Source organism: Acipenser ruthenus, chromosome 43 (assembly GCF_902713425.1).
Source record: "Acipenser ruthenus chromosome 43, fAciRut3.2 maternal haplotype, whole genome shotgun sequence".
NCBI classification, from domain to species: Eukaryota; Metazoa; Chordata; class Actinopteri; order Acipenseriformes; family Acipenseridae; genus Acipenser; species Acipenser ruthenus.
In genome coordinates this window covers 2,094,749-2,107,221 of record NC_081231.1, presented here as the reverse complement: position 1 = coordinate 2,107,221, position 12,473 = coordinate 2,094,749, and positions in this window count along the sequence as shown.

Sequence of the window (12,473 nt, the reverse complement as noted above, 5' to 3'; positions counted from 1 at the left end):
GGATTAGAAGTAGAAACGATGCCTTCAAGCGATGGCCAAAAATGAAATATTTCTTGTGGAAGTTGTTTCACTTTTATATAGTTGATATATCATGTTTTAAAATAAAAATACATGTTTGCTATAGTAACGTTCAGTGGTAGAGTGGTAACAGTTAGGGCTTTGGACTCTTGACCGGAGGGTCGTGGGTTCAATCCCTGGTAGGGGACACTGCTGCTGTACCCTTGAGCAAGGTACTTTACCTAGATTGCTCCAGTAAAAACCCGACTGTATGAATGGGTAATTGTATGTAAAAATAATGTGATATCTTGTAACAATTGTAAGTTGCCCTGGATAAGGGCGTCTGCTAAGAAATAAATAATAATAATAATAACACAGTATGCTAACTATACCCTTCCCAAACGAACTTTGTAAAAATGATTTGACAAGAGTTTCAGCTATAGTTATGGCTTAGTTTATAGTTATGGTGCATACATTTACAAACAAGAGGAGGTAATTAACCCATCAGTGCTTGTCTGGTTCCTTGTAGCTAATAGGTCTCAATGTGACAAGTTGGAGCCCAAATGATTCAACAACTGGGTAACCCATTCCATCCGTTCACCGCTCTCTGTGTGAAGTGTCTCCTTCCCTCTGTCCATTTCTCCACTTAATCTCCGACCTGTGTCTTCTGGTCCTGGTTTCTATTCTGTGTTTAGAGTATTGGTTATCTTCAGTTAACTTTTTCACAAGACTTCAGTAAAGTCCCAATCTCCAGTAGAGGTTTGAATGAACATCATTTGTAGTTGATAACAGAAAATGTGATTACAGCTGAACCTAGACCCTTAACCTGGTAGACTTGAAGGAAATGCGCTGAAGAGAGAATGGGATTGTTTTGCTTGGGTGTGTGGGAGGGGAGTGGTGGAACCACGTAATAAGATTTCCTGGTAAGACGCTGGAAAAAAAGATTAGGGATATACAAAATCTTAAAGGCAGTCATTAACAAATAGTCTTTAATTAAAGTCAAAGCCACTTTTCACCCTGGCTAAAGGAAGAAATGTGGAGCTCCACAAGGGGAGTACAGGGGCTTAACAATCTCCCAGTGTTCTGTGTGCAGAGAAAGAGGTTCTTAACCCTAACCGATACTTTAGGCGCAGCACAGAAACGAGGACAGTGTGGAAATGAAGTGCAGACCTGGAATAGAGGGAAGGAGATACTACTTCACAGAGTAGTAAGGGGATGGAATGGGTTACTGTGACAGGGAGTGAATGAATCCTAGTCAACAATCTCCCTCCTGACCTGTGAGGACACTGTGTAACCGGACCAGAGTGCCCCAGACTGGATGGTTTGGCAGTTCATTTCAGGGTCATTCGGAAGTTGGCCGTCCAGGAAGGGGGCGGAGTCACAATGCCAGAAGTCATCACCCCAATGCAGTACGTGAAGAGTCAGTCATGTATTGGAGGAGATGTGATTGGACTAGCTATCACAGGGGGCGTGACGATGTAATCTCTTTTGATGTGGTTACCGTAAGGACACGTATAGGAGATAGAAGTAATTTATTATCGTGACTGTTTTGTCATTTCATTGTTAGACTGCTAAACACTAAGTGGGAAATGTCGCTACAAGCTAGCACCAAACCCAGACTACACTGCACTACTGCTTCATGAACTGTTTTATTTCACCACACCTGCACAAAAAAGCACTCCCTATCTGGAGAAGTGACCGAATCTGTGTTGTGTGTTAGTTATTAGTGTCTTATTGTTTCAGGACTGAAACCCTTGTTTTGCACGGAGCGATACACATTGCTGTGTAGCGCCTATGCTTATTAAAGTGTTGTTGACACGCAACCCGGCCAAATAGAGCTGTTTTATTGAACTTTCACTGTCTCGTGTGTTATTCCTGAACACTGCACCAACTACACCTGCACACAGCAAGCCACCTGTCTCGGTTACCTAGTCATGTTGTTGAGGTTGAATCACTGGGATCCTTTAAGACCCGACTTGACAAAGCAGACAAAAGGTTAGGCACTTCAAAATACAGCTATGGCTAAAATTTTTGCATCCCTTAGATTTTTAGGATAAAAAAAAAAAAAGATCAAAAACATCATCTAATCAAAAACTACAAAACGATATCGCAAAAGTCTACCTGGTGCCATACTAGTAGTGCAGTATTTCATGTTAGATTTTGAAATGTAGCACTTTTCAGTTTGTCAGTTTTTGGACTATAAAGCAGTATATAATTCAATATTTTAACGTAATATTATTCAGCAGGTTTCATTTGACTTTATGATGCAAAATTAGTTAATTCTACATAGAGGGTGTTGCAACACACTTGGCCATAGCTATATGTAAAATACAGCAGTTGGAAATGATCTAGGTATTATTGATCATGGCTGACCCCGAACAGATGATTAATCAATGTTTCTGATCAGTTCAACTCTTAAGTACCCCTAGAGCTGGGTTGGTTATTGTTACCACCTCGTTATTGAATCACCAATACCCTTCGCCCTACCCAGGGCTTCCCAACCCTGATCCAACCCCCTGTGTCTTCGGGTTTTCAGTCCAACTGAGCTCTCAATCACTTAACTATACCCTTAATTGAACTAATTTGCTTAATTGGACCTTTTTTCTAGCTCTTAACAGTTGCAGATTTTCAAGTTGGCTACAGCATTTTATAGGTAACTTGAATGCTGCAACTTTTTAGTAGCTGAGAACAATTAAAAAGGTCTAATTCAGCTAATGTAGTTCAATTAAGGGTCTAGTTAAGTAATTGAGAGCTCAGTTGGAATGAAGACACAGGAGGTCCCTGGGACCAGGGTTGGTAAGCCCTGCACTAGACTGAACTGGATTGGTACATCCCTGCTCAATACCCAGCACTGCAAACAGAAACAGAACCTGCTTGGAAACACAGGTGGCCTGAAACCATAGAAGCTGCATTGTGAGGCAGACACCCCATTTACTTTTGTTTCTGTAAGTAGCTGCGTGTTTGTGAATGGCATGAGGTGGTCATACGTACGTATATCTGGTAAAGTGCTCATCCAATTGACATGAAACTTCTTCGTTTAAGTTACTGAGGAGATTCTGAGGGTGTCTGTCCAATGTAACTTGCTAATTCTTATTTCATACTGTTTGCATCATTTTTTCACATACGGATAGCTCTAATTTGAATTTTGACCATGGGGGGGTGTGGATATTACTGAGACGCAATCTCAAACTCGTACGATGGTGGAAGCTGGTGCCGTAGATGCAGATTGTAAATCTCTTTCGTTGTCCCCAGAAATCCTATACAAGATCGACCAATAACAATAAGCACGTTTTCACACCGGCTTTCCTGTACACCCAGCTCTGTGTTCGCAGGACATTTTCAACAGCCTCCTTGATGCAATTGTGGGAATCAATCTCAAGTGGCAGAAGGCAGGTGGGGGAGTGTTTGGTAAGAGGCTGGTTTGAAGGGGGAGGCAAAATGGGGCTTATCCTGGCAGGTTGAGAAGTGCTGCTAATGAGGGATGCAGGCAGCTTTATGACAGAGTTGATTAGGGTCTGCTGTTTGTTTAATGCTAACAGGAGGGTGTTATCCAAAGGGGGCAGGAGGTGGAGGGAGGAGAGATTAGCAAGCTGAGGGGAAGAAACATAGGACACAAGACTCCTGCCCGTAAAGCTGAAGGAACACGGAGCCACATTTTCAGGCGCAGTGGCTTGAAACCTGTTTCCAGGAGACCTAGTTTTGAGGTTGCTTTATCAAACCCCCAAGTCTCCCCTGATGTGGCTTGCAGTGGCCTGACACCTAGTCTCCTGAAACCAAGTTCCAGGCCACACACCACACTTCGTGAGCCCTCAGCTTAACAGCTGCAGTATAAGACTGTGTGAGCCTGCCCATTGCTCCCTCCTTTTGTAGCCAAGAAAATAATTTCCTGAATCATACCAGTTGTGTGTTTCCGTTAGCTACGTGGTTTTGAAAGGATTTTTGGTTTTGTATTTTCATTTTAAGACCTGCAGTCTGGTGCTCCTCCTAAAAGAAATCTCTGTTTGCGAGCCGTGCTTTTTGATAGTGTTGTACTTCCTTGATCACGTGTGTCTACTGCAGGAAACTAGCACTGAAGAGCAGCTCTGAAACCAGGAGAAAGCACCTCAACACACTGATATAAATATACGGTTTCACTCAAAAGAGCCAACTTCCCAACGTTTTGGTGTGTTTAACATACCTTTGTCAAGGGAAAGTGTTTGAAAACAAACACTGGAGGTACTTAAACCTATTTATGTCTTTGTGATGTAATTTGATACATAGTTAATGATGTAGTGATCTACTATTCCTTTCTATTTAAACCTTCAGGCATCCTGGTATATCCATGTATTGTCCTTAATTCTTATTTTATTTCTTCTAAAACTACAAATCGCAGGTCATTCACGTTCTGTTCATTTTTTATAAAGTGTTGGTTCATTTACTTTTTATTTCTTAAATTTGAGAGGTGGTACTGTATTTCATATAATGCTGTACCTGTCTCTCCTACGTATTTTATTTTGTTACAATTTTGGCAAAATATATCCTGAAGAAGGTTGCTATTTTTTGCATGACTGGTTTCTTAAGACTGAATATTTATTTTCTCTATTTTACAAATATATACAGCTATGGCCAAAAGTTTTTCACCTAGAATTAAGATTGAGACAATTTTATATATATAAAAAAAAAAAACCTATAAACATAGTTTAGATATTTTATTTAACATCATGTAATCAAAGAAACTACAAAATTATATCGCAAAAAAGTTTACCGGAAGCCGTAATACTACAGTATTTCATGTTCGATTTTGAAACGTCACATTTTTCAGTTGTCAGTTTTTCGTTACGTATATGGAAAACTACAAAGTGGTGTGTACTTCAATATGTTAACGTCACATTATTCAGCAGGTTTCATTCGACTTAGCAGCACTAAGTACCTCTGTCTTCTCTGCGACACAGCTACACTGTCATTACTCTATACTCCGTATTGCTACAGCTGTAATGCAGTGGGCGTGCCGTGTGGGATTTGAAGTTTATGATCCTGCTATGAGCTTGTTAGTGTATCGATCGGCTCGTGTCAGATCTAACACTTGACAGTGGAGGTATCTTTTTGTGCTGCAATTATCCGAGACCAGCGGTTGTCAGATTAATGGGAGATTTCCATTTAAACTGGCACTATAAGCTATTGGTTATTACAGGATTAGTCCTTTGGGATCTCCTTTGTTTCCTGCAATCCGTCCTTATTGCATCTGCTAGTCCATACACAGACAGCTGGCATTAGTTAATACACAGAGGGACTAGAACCAGTGTGGAAGTCTACTGGCAGGAGCCTTTGTGGTGTTTCTTATTACATTTAACCACTATTATTATGGGTGTTACAGGGCAGTACAGGGTTACAATGCAAGCTTAGTATTTAAATACAGTATAGTTTACAGTAAGTGCAAATAATACTAATATAATTAGGATTACAACAAGTTACATCTAAAATGACATAGGAGGCTGTGTGGCCCGGTGGTTAAAGAAAAGGGCTTGTAACCAGGAGGAGGTCCCCAGTTCAAATCCCGGCTCGCTCACTTACTCGCTGTGTGTGACCTTGAGCAAGTCACTTAACCTCCTTGTGCTCCGTCTTTCGGGTGAGACATTGTTGTAAGTGACTCTGCAGCTGATGCATAGTTCACACACCCTAGTCTCTGTAAGTTGCCTTGGATAAAGGCATCTTCTAAAATAAACAAATAACGTGGTGCTGAGGTCAAGCAAGTCCAGTGCGTAGTAGGCGGGGTAGATCAAGAGAGCTACAAGGGCAGTCTTCCCGTCCTATTTATACTGAAAAGTAAGTAAGGGGCCCCTTGATCTGTTAAGAAACTGGTCATAAATCAATTTGTGTTAAACAGGTCACTGTGCTTCTCTCCCAGCCATCACCTTACAATATATGCCATAGGTTAACTATAGGTCAGTACATATCTATATATTCTCTTGCCAGAGCTTGATATAATACATCTGAGATTTACACATGACTTTAGTCCATTTTCAAAGCTCTTTTCAAAATGTCCGCTGTAGTGCACTGATAGTGCAAGGATTATTGCCCATTGGTAACACAGCCATAACGATCCATGATGTGGTACGGAACAGAAAAGCCAGAGCACTTGTTATGTTTTCTTTTTTTTAATTGTCGCTCTTCCTGCAGTGATTTAGAGGACAGATCTCAAACCCCAGTGCACTGGAGAGGCTACTTTGAAAACAGCTTTGAAACACTTTAAAGTTTAAGAAATTGTCAGGAAAAGACAAATTACAGGTCCATTATTTAAACAGTTGTAGTTCTATATTACATAACCCTGCTACTTATTCTTTTAATATCATTTTTACGTTTTTTTTTTCCCTGAACCTCACGCCCCCCCCCCCCCCCCCCCCCAGGATACATACTGCGCCCCCCCAGTTTGAGAAGCACTGTCTGTGGCGAGTCCAATCACGTATCCTTGAATCTGTGACTGACCCATTGCCTACCGTATTAAGGCGATGACTTCTGGTATTGTGGCTCCGCCCCCTTTCTGGATAGCCGACTTCCAACTGACCCTGGAATGAACTGCTAAACCACCCAGTCCAGGGCACTCTGTTCCTGTTATACAGCGCCCTCACAGGTCGGGAGGGAGATTGTTGACTAGGACTCATTCTCTGTCACAGGGTCTTGGACTGGGAGGTATTTGACAACCTCCACACGCTAACCTCTGATGATCTCGTGGTATAACAGGTGTTATTTAAGTTGTTTAGGAATGCTAAACGGCTTCATGCTTCAGCTTATTGTCACCTAATACTTTAATGCTTGTTAAATCCTGCTTCAGCGAGATCCTTTATGGATGTTATCCTGCTCCGATCTGTCTTGCACACCTGCCACTGTCCTCACACCCACACTGACCAGCAGCCTCACTGACCCGCTGTGACCACATGGCACGCTGGCACCAGAGTAACTTTGATAAGGGGCAGTGCAGATATTTAGGATCTCCAGTGAAGCTCACAGCAAACACCAAGCCAGGTAACAGGAGATTTAGAGAAAAAGTATAATCATTTTAATATTGTAGGAGCAACAGGACCCATTACAATCATCCCTGAGTGGTCATTGCATTTACTCAAATACTGTGCTGAGGTGCTTTGACTATAATTAGGGCTGTATTTCTTTCACTGTATAAAATGGCTTATTTCGTGGTTTTTCATGGTCTAAAAATAGGTGTTTCAAGATATTTCACGATTTTTAGATGTAATATGTATTAAAGCAGAAAAAAAGGGTTGCCCCATTCAAAATTTGTAAATGCAGTGTAACAGGCAGTGCGTCAAGAAGGCAAATGTTTGCTGTATTTATTTAAATGATAAAAATTTATATTTGCACTGTTTTTTGTATAATTCACCTGGAACTACATATTACACTGCAATGGGTACATTTACCGGAAATCGTGAAATCTATGATAACCATGAAAAACATAGAGCTTTAACTATGCGTTCAGGAGCTGCTCTTCAGTTCTAGTTGTCATAGACGTATGGAATGTAGGCTAGATCAGCTGAAGTGTCTTTTGTAAGCACCAGCAGCATCTAGTGCACAGCTAGTGTATTGCCAGCAAAACAAAAGAAAACCTTGATCCAAAGTGGCAGATCACTAGATGGCATGAAGACACTGGCTGATCTAGCCTGTGTTGCCTTTGTCTGTGGCAGAAAAAATTGAAATAAAGAGCAGCTCTTTAGTTCAGAGACTCCCATGGAATTCGCAGACTCCCACTGAATTCACAGTCTTCCACAGATTCTCCATATTCTGCAGCTACATCGTCATCATAATGAACACAAACAGACTGCTAAAGGCACCTGAAATATATCACTTAGTTGTCCGGTTCTAGTTTTGTTAAATTAACAGATGTTTTGTCTACTTCTAAAAGTAGGAGTTATGTAAAGACTGGAATTAAGGCTTTGAAAAATGTGGTCCAATTAGAAGTATTTTTTTTTTTTAATATAACACAATTTTTCCACTTTCAGATTTTTTTTTTTTTTTTTTTTTTTAAATCTTCTGAATTGTCTAATAGTTTTATATGTAACCAAATATGCCTAACCTATACTTTAAGCACAGCATGAAAACCAGGACCAGAGGACACAGGAAATTAAAGGAGTCAGACTTAGGATAGAGGGTGGGAAACACTTCTTCACACAGAGAGTGGTGAGGGGATGGAATGCGTCACCTAGTCATGCTGTAGATGCTAAATCACTGGGATCCTTTTAGACCCGACTTGACGAAGTTCTGAGATCAATCAGCTACTAGGAACCGTGAGCTTGTTCTTATGTTCTATTTGCACATTTTTATTTAATAATATATAATATATATATATATATATATATTTTTAGAAACTAGAACAGTTTGCATTAAAGAAAAACCACAACGTCAATACTGTTAAGTAAAAAAAAAAAAAAGTTGACTAAGAACTTTTAAATAACCCAAATACTGTGGCATTCTTTGTTGGAATTGTGTTTCACAGAATGGCCCTTCAGTAATACAGCTAGCTGTTATTGAGGCCACACTTTGCTGGTTCACTGACTGGCTCTATTAACACTGCTTGTGTTCTGAAAGGGCAACAATATGGGGATTCACTCATATACGGGACTTTTAAATATACTTTTAGATTCCAAAAAAAAAAGTAGTGATCCCTTTTTCTTTTCCCTCCCAGTTTCCCGAAATGAGACAATGTGTTGATTGGGCCTGTTTGTTTAAACAATGGCGTGGGTGCTGTGGTCCATAGAGGTCCTAATGAGGGGATGTTGAGAGTGATTAGCGCGGCAGTCTTAGCCCAGGCTGAGTGGTAGTGTGCATGTGTGTTTTGGCCTATTTTGTTTACTGAATGGGGCTGGATTATTAGGAGATAAATCCAATTGCTTCTCCTCCCCACTGTTTGTGAATAGGAAAAAGGAATGAGGTGAAGAGAGATACAAGCACACAGACCCCCCAGGGTAAAACCCACAGCTAAGTCTGTGGGGGGTGCTTTATTAAGCTGTATTAATTGTGCCATGCACTCCACAAACTAATCATGACTCCCCTCTGTTCAGAGTGAGTAGCGCAACAATGCAGCGCTAGGAATTGTCCTTCTTTGACAAAAGGATATTGGCTGGTGATTTTCAGGGGTGCTTTGTGTGCTGTGCTCTTAGCAAGCAGCTTTTGTGTTGATTATTGTTAAATAACAGCAGCAAGTCGACGACTGATTCTCCCGCTGTTTAAACAGGTGAAACAAAAGCACTAGTAAGATCCAGGTGATGGACTTTTTTTTAAGGGTCTCTTAAATACTGGATTTGGTGTATGAAGGAACTACAGCTGTGGCCAAACGTTTAGCATCACCTGGAATTTTAGGATTGAGATATTAAAAAGAAAAAAAGGTAAATAAGTAATTCTAGATAGATAGATCCCTATGAACCATTTTTCACATCAAATGACAAAATGATATTGCAAAAATCTACCAGAAGCCATAATAGTAGTACAGTTATTTTAAAGTGTTTTGAAATGTCGCATTTTTCAGTTTGTGAGTTTTTTGTTAAGTATTATTATTATTATTATTTATTTCTTAGCAGACGCCCTTATCCAGGGCGACTTACAATTGTTACAAGATATCACATTATTTTTACATACAATTACCCATTTATACAGTTGGGTTTTTACTGGAGCAATTTAGGTAAAGTACCTTGCTCAAGGGTACAGCAGCAGTGTCCCATACCATGGATTGAACCCACAACCCTACAAAGCGGAGTGTAATTCAATATGTTAACGCAATATTATTCAGCAGGTTTCATTCGACTTCATGAAGCTAAATGAGTTCATTCTATAGGGTGATGCAAAAGGTTTGGCCAGAGCTGTAGGTCTGAAGTGGTAATACAATACAGAAACTGTTTTTGCAGGCTATGAGATGGGAATTTTGCCTAGAAGTGACGGCCAGAAAAGAAATATTTACCATGGAAGTTGTTTCACCTTTAAAAGAAGTACCACTGTTTGCAGAAATTATATTGTCACGTTACTATTTTTTCCATTTCTCTTGATTTTATAAAATTAATTTTGTTGCCGCCTTTCTTGCCAGGACGTGTGTGTGTGTGTGTGTGTGTGTGTATTTTATATATATAAAATAGTGCCTTGCAAAAGTATTCAGACCCCTGACCAATTCTCTCATATTACTGAATTACAAATGGTACATTGAAATTTTGTTCTGTTTGATATTTTATTTTAAAACACTGAAACTCAAAATCAATTATTGTAAGGTGACATTGGTTTTATGTTGGGAAATATTTAAGAAATATAAAAAACTGAAATATCTTGTTGTTTAATAATGATTGATATTAAAACCTGCAGACCCGCGACAGTCATTGTACAACCCACAAAATAAAACCGATCTGTAAGATCACTGTTCGGGGGATCTTAAAAACAACAAAAAAAACAAACAAACTGCAGTTTGTCATTATCAACATCTGTATGTACACTCCATTCAGTGATAGGTTCTTAATTCAGGTTGCACATTAGATCATTTTAAATGAACCAATGTTTTCTTTCTTTTCTTGAGTCAATATATAATGACGTCATTCAATATAAATGAATGACGTAACACATGTGTTAGCTCTTTCTGTTTCTTCAGTTTTAACCTTGTGGTGTTGCTCTAGTATTTTTTTTTTTTTTTTTTAAAGAGCTGAGGGGATAGGGTTTGCTAGACTTAACCAGTCTTGCTAATCCTCTTCCAGATTAAGCGTTAATCCTGTCTATATTCTCAGTTCTCAGAAGCAGGAGAGGCTATGTTTAGAAGTAGCTCTGTGTGTGTCACAAAAACCTCCTTCCTCCCTGTTGAACACTTTCTATGAGCCGCTAAACTGCAGTAAAAAATTCTATTAAGGCCAGTCAAGGAACGGCAAAACGTGGTTTTAATTGGGGGGTGGGTGGGGGGGGGGGGTTGTATGTATTAGTCTTACTGTACATATCATTCTGTCTGGTCTAATGTAGTTGCTTTTCAGTTTTAGGTACTGGTGCCTTTTTGTTTGCTTTATCTAAATCAAATGATTTCCATAGTTTTTTGCGTTCAGTACATGGTTTTCATATAATTTTAGGAAAGAGTTGTTGTTTTACTGCTTGTTAGTCACCCCAATAACCTCCATAGCATTGAATAACATATTATAGTTCAACTATGTTCATTACAAACTTTTATTAAACTGTCCTTTTAAAATAAATAAATACACCTGACATGGAATAGAATCTACAAGATGCTGGAAGGTGTCTCGAGGGATCCGTTCATATTTCATTCATATTTCATGCAGTTGGTACAGAGGGCAGAGTATCGGGAGGTTTCCAAGTTCATCCTACACCTGCTCAATCGGATTGAGATCCGTCCCACTCCTTGAACCATTCAATTCTGCATGGGTGCATTATTCTATGAAAGGAATACATGACATAACTGACAAAAATAGAAAAATGTGACATTTTGAAATCCAACATGAAATACTATACTACTATCACTGCTTCCGCTAGACTTTTCCGATTATAATTTTGTAGCTATTTTTGATTACCTAATGTTAAATAAAAGGTTATGCTCGTGTGTGTGTGTGTGTATTATCATCATCTTCATCCTTTTTCAATCCACTGCTGGATGAAGGCCTCCCCAAGATTCTTCCACACAAGTCTGTCTGCTGTGTCCCTCATCTACGTTGCTCTTGGCGTGTTTTCTAATTTCATCTTGCCATCTTCCTGGAGGTCTTCTTCTTGGTCTTATATCTCTTGGGATCCAGTCTAGTATCTCCTTGGTCCAGTGATGGTCTCTTCTTCTTGCTACATGTCCGCCCCACACTGCCATTTCAGTATTTTCGCTCCTATCCATTCCTTCCTTTTCTTGTCTCCTTGTTATTCCCAGCATGCATCTTTCCATACTCCGTTGAGTCGTTTGTAATTTTTGCGTTGAGGGTCCAGGTTTCGCATCCGTAAGTTAGCAGTGGCAGCACACATTAGTTGAAGACTTTCCTCTTGAGGCATAAGGATAGTTTCCCTTTCAGAACCATGCTTAATCTTCCAAACGCACTCCAGCCCATTTTTGCTCTTCTGTTGATTTCACACATTTGGTTCTCTGTTGCCGAAACAAACTGTCCTAAGTATACGTAGTTATTGACTTCTTCAAGCGTGATCCCATTGACTTCAATTGCCTGTGGAGTGGTATATTTATTGAACATGACTTGAGTTTCTTCAGGTTCATTTTCAAACCCGCTTTGATGCTAGCCTTGTGTAGTTCTTGTATTCTTGTTTGTAATTCTTCTGGGCACGTTGTAAATATGAGGATGTCGTCAGCAAAACGTAGGTGATTCAAGTAGGCTCCATTGATCTTCATTCACTTATTTTCCCAATCCAGTGTTTTGAAAATGTCTTCTAGGGTGGCCGTGAAGAGCTTTGGGGAAATTATCTCCTTGACTAACTCCTTTTTTAATCTTGATTTTGTTGCTGTTTTTATGGATTTTTACTGTGGATGT